Source organism: Equus przewalskii, chromosome 32 (genome assembly GCF_037783145.1).
Source record: "Equus przewalskii isolate Varuska chromosome 32, EquPr2, whole genome shotgun sequence".
Lineage (NCBI taxonomy): Eukaryota > Metazoa > Chordata > Mammalia > Perissodactyla > Equidae > Equus > Equus przewalskii.
The window spans coordinates 21,151,592-21,161,690 of NC_091862.1; the positions used below are offsets into that span (position 1 = coordinate 21,151,592).

Sequence of the window (10,099 nt, forward strand, 5' to 3'; positions counted from 1 at the left end):
TGCCACATCCTTGCCAGTGCTGGTACCTACTGCTGCCCGCCCTTTAGAGTCTTGGCCTGTACAAATAGCTGAAATCCCCCCAGTTTCACAGTGTCAGGCAGGAGGCCTGCAGCTTCTGAACTGGCCCTTGCTCTTATTTGGACAGACGGAGGGGGCTGGGGAGAGAGGTGTTCTATGCTGGGGCACCACAGGTAGCCTGTGACTGAAGATGGTGGGCGGAAACTGGCCTGGACCTTTAGGTCCTACCTTTATGGTAACAGAAGAACTCTCCTTCAAGGATCCTCTTGACTCAGGCAGGACCAAGAAACTTCTTTCCTCTCCAGGAACAAGTGGCTAAGAATTCCAGCTCATAAATGCCCACAGCCATGTCCCCAGTGCATGGAGAAATCATTCTGAGAGGAAGAAGCTGACCACAGAGAGACATAGATGAGAGAGAATGAGAACAAACATCCTCAGACCAGTACCACTCCTGCTCTTTCCAGTTTAGTTTCATGCTTTTTTTTTTTTTAACTTAAGCTAGTTTGAATTGAGTTTCTGTCACTTGAAACCAAGAAACCTGGCTGTTGGGACAACATTCAAGTTTGCAAGACTTCAGAATGGGAGAGAATGACCCCTCTCTTTACTCCATAACTCCAGATGCAATCCATCAGCAAATTCCGCTGGCTCTTTCCTCAGTGGATATCCAGGGTCCCACCACTTCTCCCTCCTGTGAGAACTACCACCTTATTTCAATCCCTATCATCTTTCTCTTGGATTTTTGCCTCCTATCAGGTCCCCCTGTTTTCACCCCTGCCCCACTGTACTCTTCTCACAATAGCCGGAGTGAGCTTTGTAAAAGAGTCACTTCTCCAATCAAAATACCCCAGTGACTTTTCATCTCACTCAGAATAAAACCCCAAATCTCTATCATAGCCTCCAAGGCCCTCTGTGATTGAGCTTCCTCAGATCCCTCTGACCTCGTCTCCAGTACTCTGTTCCTTACCCAATGTACTCTCTCCATCCTGGCCTCTTTGATATTTCTGGAACACACCAAACGCCCTCCCGCCTTAGGGCCTGAGCGACCTCTGCCGGGAAGGCTCTTCTCCCAGATATCGGCATGCCCTTCCCCTACTCCTCTCAGGTTTCTGCTCAAACGTCAGTGTATCAGAGAGGCCCTCACTGCCCCCACCCCCAGCTAAATAGCATCGTTGCAATGGCCCCTGCCCCCAGTGCAGTCTGTATCCTGCCTCATTTTTACAACACTCACCACTATCCATCATACTAAACGCATACTTGTTTGTTGTCTTTCTGCCGCTGAGAAATTCTTAGGGCAGGAACCTCAGCCATTTTGCTCACTAGCCTATCATCAGCACCCAGAACAGCTCCTGACATCAGGAAGGACTCTGCGAACACGAGTTGCATAATACGTGTGTGCATGAGTGAGCAAATCCCCCTCCTCACTCTAGAGAGAAACGAAGCAAAAGGGAACTGGCCAATGAGAACAAGCAGGTGCAATCAGGCATTCATCACCGACTGTATGCCAGTCCCTGAGCCCTGGGAAGCCCAGCCACTTTGTGGACAGCACGAGTGATGCTGGTCTGAGGACACACGTTATCTTGGTCTCTCCCATAGGACAGTGGGCAGTAAATCAGTCAGTCTACCCAAGCGACAGTAATGACAGTTATAACAACAATCATAATAGCCAATGTTACTGACTGAGCACTTATTTTATGCCAGACACTGTTTGAAGTGCTTTGCTTTTCTTAACTTATTTTAATGACCTCAACAGCCCTGTGCAAAAGGCCTTGTTATTACACCTATTTAAGACTAGAACGTTAAGTCACAAGTCAGCTAAATAATTTGCCTGAAGTCGTGAAACTACTTAGTTGCATAGCTGGGGTTTGAACCATTACGTGCTGTCTCACAAATCCAGATAATTAACACCCGGCCGTTGGACCACAAATGTTCTTTACCATGACCTACAATTTGAAATAGAGTTTTCACTGTCGCTTAGTATGCACACACACACATACACACACATACAATGTATAACTAAAGTAAAAGCTTCACAAAACAATACTTGCCTGCTAATGGATTATGACCAGCAATACAGAAAATACTGCAACCAGCCCTGTTTGAGGTCCACTCCCCTTCACTCTCGCCTCCACCTCTAATCCTCCTTTTAAACAGGTTCCAGGGGTGAAGCACCCTTATATCCCGTTGACCCAGAGCAAAGCCCCTTAATAGATAGCTCACTGTTAAAAGAAAGGGACGTCTGGGAGGACCCACCTAGACAAAGGAGGGGGAAATATGAAAAGAAGAACATGGTGGAGGTATTAACTTGGCCTGCTACACAATTTGCCTAAGGGTAGCCCCACCCTGCCAGCTGGAGAATTTCTGCCACTCCAAAAACCAGAGGCGAGTCACTGCTGTAAAGAGAAAGGTTGCTTCTACTGAGGCTTATTAACATCCTGCCAGCTCCAATTCACCCAGCCGCCTTTCTGCCGTTCTCAGGCCAATGTCACTATAAACAGGTCTCCTACTGGGAGAGGAGGTTCCAGCTATCTTTTTAGCTTCAGTTATCCAATTGTGGTTTTATCCTGCTGTTCTTAGCATTACTACTAGATGTTTTAAATATCTTAACTAATTGTCTTTTTATCTCTCATAGTTGTGCTTTAAAACAGTCTATAGATGAACACTTTTAAAATTTCTAAATAAATGATGAACCCCTGAATAAAATAACTGTTTATAAAACAACCTCCGATCTTCACTCACACAGTCTCTGTGTCTGTGTGGTAGTTTAAAAGCTCTTTCCTAGCTGTTCTAGAAAGAAGAAGACTACTCTAGGGTGTTTCAAGAATAACACAACACACTTTATTTGAATAGCAGCTGTAAACGAAAATATTGGAACACACTAGCAGAGTTTTTAACTTCCCATCCTAAAGCCAATATAGTTGAACCTACTTAGAAAAGTTTTATCCAGTTGTATTTATGGCTAGTTGTATTTACAGTTTTTGATCCATTTGCAGCTAATTTCCCAAAAGTGTCACAGGGCTTCCAGGGCCCCCAGATCCTGATTCTAGGCACTGTACAGAAGTCTCTTTTGTGTTGCCTTAGCTCTCGTTTTTTTGTAACACTTCACCACCCACCTTTAAATTCCCAGGGCACCTACTTAGAAAACCAGTCAGGCTGACCCCCAACTCAGGCTTTCTCTCTGAGTTACAACCCCAGTAACAAGAACCCTGGGAACCCAGTCCTAAAGTGAATTTGCCATTTCCTCTGTGAATATGCAAACCCCCTTGGAAAGTTTCTTTGGAAGCTCTAGATTTAGCTCTTAAATTAATCCTCCTTCCAAAGTAGATCTTAGAGTGCACAGTGAAAACTTTAAACATCTTAGTAGCACTGAACTGAGTCAAAGTGTGTGCTTAGAAAGAACAAAGCTTATAACCTCAGCAGATCAGAGTTCGCATCCCACACCTACTACCTAGGAGCCATGGGAGCTCTGGCAAGTTCATAGGTCATGGTGAGCCTCTCATTTCTCATCCAGAAAATGGAAGGTAATCATACCTCCTTCACCACTGTGGTAGGTGTTAGCAATATTGCATGGAAGGGACCTGGCACATGGTACTCAACTAGATGATAGGGTTGATTGATTTGTGGATATTGAACCATCCTTGCATCCCTGGAAGAAATCCTACTTGATTAAAAGGTATATAACGTAGCCTGATGGCTCAGAGGATGGTTCTGGAGCAAGCCAAAGTTTGAACACTCCCTCTACCTCTTAATTGTGGTAGAGCCTTGAACAGGTTATTTAACTTCTTTGTGCCTCCATTTCTTCATCTGTAAAATGGGGATAGTAACAATAAAAACATCTAGATCACATGCGGATTCAAAACATTTTGAAACATTTGAAACATTTAATACAAACTTTGTTTCTTAGTAAACATTAAATGAACGTTAGCTAGTTGATCCTAATAATTAATAGTACATATCTCGATGCATTTCAGGGAGAACTTGAGCGATTTGAATATTTTCCTCAAAATATAGAAATCGTCCTTCTTTTTCTCCCCAAATAGGCATTAAAAAGCAAAACACTGAAGGAAAATTTCTTCTGCATCTTGTTTATGTGTTTATTTCCTGAACATAAGGCCATTAAAATCATTTAAGTTTATAGAACGTTAAAACATGTATTAGGCCAAGGGAAATGCTGATGCTGAGAACATTTGCTTCCATTATGTTAATGGTTAAATAAAAGAAGCGTTTCACTTGGCCAGTAAAATACTGCTTCCTCAGAGGACTCAGGGAAGATTTATTACTCAAATGCCCCCGAATGTTGCCTCTGCATAAATCCAATCTATCCTGGGGACACAACTGACAGCAGGAAAAAAACGTTTTAGCAAAAGCTGAGCTTAATGTGTACTCTACCTGGTTATGAATAATTTAACTAGTCTCCCAATTTTTGAGAAACATGAGAGGAAAAGTTTTATTGTGGGTGTGACAAAGTGTAGTTAAGCATGAGGGAAAACCAAAAGTATTTTCCCCTTTTGGCAATCATAGAAATGCCCTAAGTTAACTGATTTAGGACAGCTAGGGAAAAGTTTTTGTATTTGTGTACTGGTTCAGCTTTACTTTCATCATCATAATATGCATTCAGGATTTTAAAAAAATTTTGTCCACTGGCATGTTTTTGAATAGCAATAAATGTTAGAGAACTCAAGTCAAGCTGAGAAGAAAAACTAATCTCATTAAAAGCTGAGAAGAAAAACTAATCTCATTAAAAGTATAATTTAAACTGTTATCATGTGTTTTCAAATTGCATGATTAGTGCTATCAGAGCATTATTACCATAAGTTGGAAATGACTAGAAGCAGTATTACTAACCAATAGGTTGCTTCAACCTCTGTGTGGGTGTGGTATTCCATTTGCTTCCATCCTATCTGGACCCTGTGGCATGAACTATATGATTTGGGAAGTTCTCCACCTGGCCTAAGCAGCCATGGCTTTTCTTATAATGAACCAAGGTTAGAATGTGAAGAAGAATCTCTACACAGATGGTGGTCACCGGACCATGGAGTGTCAACTGTACCCTAAGCCCTTCCTACCTTAGAAAGCTCTCATTGTTTCCCACTGCTGCCTCCACCCTGGTCTCAGAGAACACCACCAATCCTTCAAATACCTAGCAGAAGCATACCTAGCAGAAGCTCCAGGCCTGACTTGTGCACCTAGTGGTACAGCTGATGCAAGGCTAAAACATTTGGATAAGACTCTATCAAAGTCTCAGCCATAACAAAAGGAAAAAAATACATTCCTAGAGTAACATGACTGTAGATTCTTCCACTTAACAGATACCACCTGCTTTCTGGGGCTCACAGTATCAAACTCACCCTCTTTCTCGGTCCATATCAACACAGTGGGTACCAGCACATTCTCCAAGTCTCCCAGGAACATGGAGCTAGACACCTAAACTCTTCTGTTTAGAAAAAAGAGAACAAGACTCAGAGAGAGATAGTGTTCTCTCCCCTCTACCAGGAACCTACCTTCGTGGTCTTCATTTCTTACCTGAACCCTCCTCTTGCTCTTGTAATTGACATCAGAAACAACCACTCCCTTAAGACGGGCCACAAACGCTCTACAAAAGAAAGCAGACTTGCCCCTATTGGCCTCAACTGAACAACCGTATCTCAATACATTATAACTCCTGCACAGGAGCAAGTATAACTATTTTATTTCATCCTTAAGCCACCCTCTTTATTTGAATAATTGGCCTCTTATAATAGTAGATTTTACCTTCTAGGTGTTGAGGGCTTGGTTCAGTGATACCAGCCCGGGAAATGAATTTCAAAAGCAACTCTCTATCAAGTAAGACTTTGTCCACAATTACATCTTGTTTGGTATTAAGTCATAGCCCTGTGCGTAGAACATTTAGCATAAACTGAAAAAATCAACAGAAAAAATAAACATTTTTCCCAGGCACATGATAGCGCTGTATGCTGGTAGGGACTTGGTGTTTGGGAGGGAGATACCAAACTTCTGCTTTGCCTATCTCTTCAATGACTCTAAGGAGGCCATTTAAGGTAATTTTGAAAGACCAAAAACCTCAGTATCTGCAGTCTAGGTTCCCATAACATTCAGATCTTAAGGATAAATTAAAATGATGCATATGGAAATAAGCTACTTATAACTTACAAATTATGACATGAAGATAGGAATATTACTCTAATTTTTTGGCATTTTCTGAATTCTGTTTCCTAGATTTCACTATATATTACCCATCACTAAAATATTTGGGGTTAAGTTTTAGTAGTTAGAGAAACATGACTCAGAGAGATACAATTAAGACTAACTCATGAAATTTTACACTTCATTTTTTAAGATGGGGAAGTTTTCACTTCAGGTCTTGGCTGTGATAAAATGAAATTACACTGCAAGTACCATTATATGATTATTTATACCACAAGAGAAGCCTGGAAACAGTTCATAAGAAAGTGAGAAGAGAGAGAAAAAAAGAAATTAATTTACAAAGTTTATGGATATACTTCATAATTGAGGTATATTATTAACTAAATTGTAGTTTGCAATGCTCCTTATTACGGTTTCTCATTCATTTATTTCTGGTCCATTTGCTTGTCATAAACCCAAGAGCCCCAGTGGTACCGCAAATGCATTGCTGAATGGGTTTTTTTGCCACAGTAACCTTTTATCTCACTGCTTAATGCATATATTTTTATGATGCTTGTCTATTTGGGATAACACCAAGTAATTTAGACATAGTGCAGGCTCAATGGAGGCCAATGGACTTTGTAGAATTCAGACAACTTCCTACTACCATCAGCCCTCCTTTCTCCCTGAATCTACCATCTACTCATTTTCTTTACACTCCTCACTCACCTTCCTTTATCACCAACACTTACCTCCTGATGCCCAAACTCTTTGGAGACATTGAAACTTTAGTTAAAATATTCAACCAGAGAGAAAATTCTTCCTTCCTCCTTTCTTTCCATCTTTTTCCTTCTTAATCTTCATGCAATAAACATGGAGAACCAACTATATGACAGATACTGTGCTGCGTCTCATGGATACAGACGTAACTGTGACACAGTCTCCACCGTAAAGGATTTACCCTCTGATGAAGAAGACCAACCTTCCCATATATTATTACTTTGAATTGGGAAGATGTGTGAACACGTTGCTATGGGAGCACAGACTCAGGCCACACAACTCTGCTTGGAGACAATGGGGACTGCCTCCTAGGGTGTGGGATGTTTGAGCCAGTAGAAGAGATGGAACTGAAAAGGTAGACAGGGGCAGGACCATGGGAGGTCAGCTGTAGAAAGGAGAGTAGACTCTATCCTGTGGACAAGGGTAGGCAAACACGGGCGTTGGGCCAGATCCGCATCCTGCCACCTGTTTTTCACACAGGGTTGTTGGCACACAGCCGTGTCCATTTGTTCAGTATTGTCTGTGGCTGCTTTCAGGCTAGACTGGCAAAGTTTGGTTGAGACAAAGACCACAGGCCCCCAATGCCTAATTATTTACTACCTGGTCCTTTACAGAAAAAGTTTGCTGACCCCAGCAATAGAGCAGTGCTTTCCAACTTTCCTCCCCTCACCTCATGGTGGACAAGGAAAACGACAACATTTGAACAGCAAGTTGGAGTAAACAAAGACGATGCTTCTTGCCAGGGGCAACCAGGCGGGGGCCTTGAGCTACTTGGAGCCATATGCGAATGGTGTTGGGCTGGAATGAGGGGCAGTGTTTCAGCATGCCAGGACCTATTCTTAGCACACGGGTTGGGAAAAAATTGCCCTTTAGAATGAGAAGTCACTAGAGAATATTCTAAGCAAGAATTTACATATATAATGTTTAATCAGAAAAAAAAAGAAAACATTGGGAAATTTGAATAACCTCCTCAGGCAAACCAGAAGCTTGAGGATTTATAATTTTTATCAGCAAGTTGAAATCAATCAAGTAAAAAAGTATCTATTTAACAACTTTTATCTGCAAAATATTCTGCTAGTTTCTGATGGGAAACAAAGACATTGGCCTGACATCATGACGCGTGAGCTAACTTGACAGAACAGATCACTCTGGAGAAGAAAGGAGACTGAACACATCAGTGAGGTCTGCAAAGGGCTGTCTTAGCCCCTGCTTCCCTCTGAGGACTGGAAAGAGGGGCACCTCATCTGCAGGTGTATTCAGGAGCAGAAGAGAGATGGGCAGCCACTATGGTGGCCTTCTGTGACTTGATGCTCCTAATTGAGATGGAACTCAGAATTCCGAGAAATGCCAGGAGCTGCCTTCTGCTTACAAATAATGGGAATACAGCATGACTTCATCACTGCTAAGCAAGACTAGCTGCTCACATTTGTGGCCCCTGCCTAACACATTGCCAGAAATTCTTCATTAGAGATTCCAGCTTTAAGAATCTCTCATTCATTTGCAAACACTCCCCACCCCAGAAGTGGCTGAGTCATTTTTATCTAACATCTTATTGAAGGCTCATTCACTCACGAAAGCTTCACTGGGCACTTTCACTATTCCAGGTGCTATGCTCAGCCCCGGAGACACAGAGTTAAATCCAAAGGCCCCAGCTTAGTTGAGAAATAGGTAAATTGGGCTCCATAGAAATAATTCTCAGGATAGCCGCAGGGGTGTGTGTGTCGTGTGCGTGTGTGTGTATGTGTGTGTATTAGGGGCAGTTTTGGGGGAAGGCAAGGACTTTAGATAAGGAGCAGAAGCAGGTGCAAAAAGCAAGCATTCCAGTGACAACTTTCAGCCACTTCACACTTTTGCCTCAGGCTGTCCCTGTAAGACAATTTCTTTTTGTAACATGTCACAAGAAACAGCACTACCCGTGCCTCACATGCTTGCATGACGTATTTACATATTCCCTTAAATTTTGTCCTCTGATGCTCAGTTACTAATTTTCCATCTGAAAGACCTGCCCATCTGACAGGAAACCAGGAAAGCAGCAGAAACAAGAGAAAGATCCTTATGAGAACCAACTGACACACAAAGCCACACCGGCGCTTTGATGGACAGCTGCTGAGCTCCTTGGTGACACAATGGCCTTGGAGGTGCCATTCTGCAGGCCCTTGCCCTTCATCATTCCTTTCTGCCTTTATAGCTGCCCTGTTCCTGGTTTTGTGATGATGAAAATGAACTGGCCAAAAAGTGATTTCTCAAAGGGTAACATTTCAGTAGCTTTTGAACAACCATTTCAGCGACTTCAAAAACAATGTGTTATATGAGCCAGGGTGCACTTTACCTATAGGTCTTTCCGCTTTCTCTATCTGCATTCTGTCTTCACTGTCCTGAGACCCATAGGATCCATTCTGACTCCCAGCCCATTTCTTTGCGAGGAGTAAATCCAGTGTCACATTTTTCGCAGGTGCAGACCATTAAGACTAGATTGTTTTCAAGATTATTTACCTGACAAATGACTTCCATCATAGCCCAGCAATATAGCCAATCCTTTATATAATTGCATGGTTACAAAGGGAGCAATTTCAAGTCTTTGCCAGCATAGGTGATCATCCAGTTCAATGACTAAATTTATTCTACTAATAAGGCATAGAGAGAAACTTGGAAATGTCATCTGGTGTTAAACCTTAGGAGATATGATCATGTCTGATTGATTAGATGTGGTGCTTTGTCCTATACTCAAAAGAGGATAGAAAATTGTCGTGGTTGTTACCTTTTTCTTGCAAATTGGTCGTGACATATTACGACTCCCCAGGGCCACCTCACTAAATGCTTGTTTCTCAGAACTTGCTTTGATAACATTCAAGTCAATTCAGCCAAAACTCTTGGGGAATCTACTCCAGTATGTGCCAGGTGTTGGGCCGGGCATTAGGAACCCAGCAATGTACAAAGTACTCCTATTTCCTGCCCTCAGGAAGCCTGGCAGGAAAGAAGGGGAAATCTGATGGAATTTCTATGGGTTGCCAGATATTCTGTTTGTGTCCCCCTCCCCTCAGATCCTCTCTCCTCCTTTCCCAACCCTCTATAACCCCAAAAGGCTAACCTATATGTATCAACTTGGGTTGTCCTGTTGTTTGTTCAAATGCCAATTTAGATGTTGCTGTGAAGGTATTTTTCAGATGTGATTAACATTTAA

The 10,099-nt window shown here is 42.3% G+C and overlaps 1 long non-coding RNA gene across 1 annotated transcript; it reads right to left on the reverse strand.

Annotated features, from left to right (window-relative positions):
* Positions 1–252: 252 nt before the first annotated feature.
* Positions 253–5,871, reverse strand: LOC139080750 (uncharacterized). Its single transcript, XR_011535491.1, has 3 exons — positions 5,364–5,871; positions 3,758–3,819; positions 253–406 (listed from the first exon to the last, which is right to left on the reverse strand). It is a non-coding gene; the product is annotated as an uncharacterized lncRNA (long non-coding RNA).
* Positions 5,872–10,099: the final 4,228 nt, after the last annotated feature.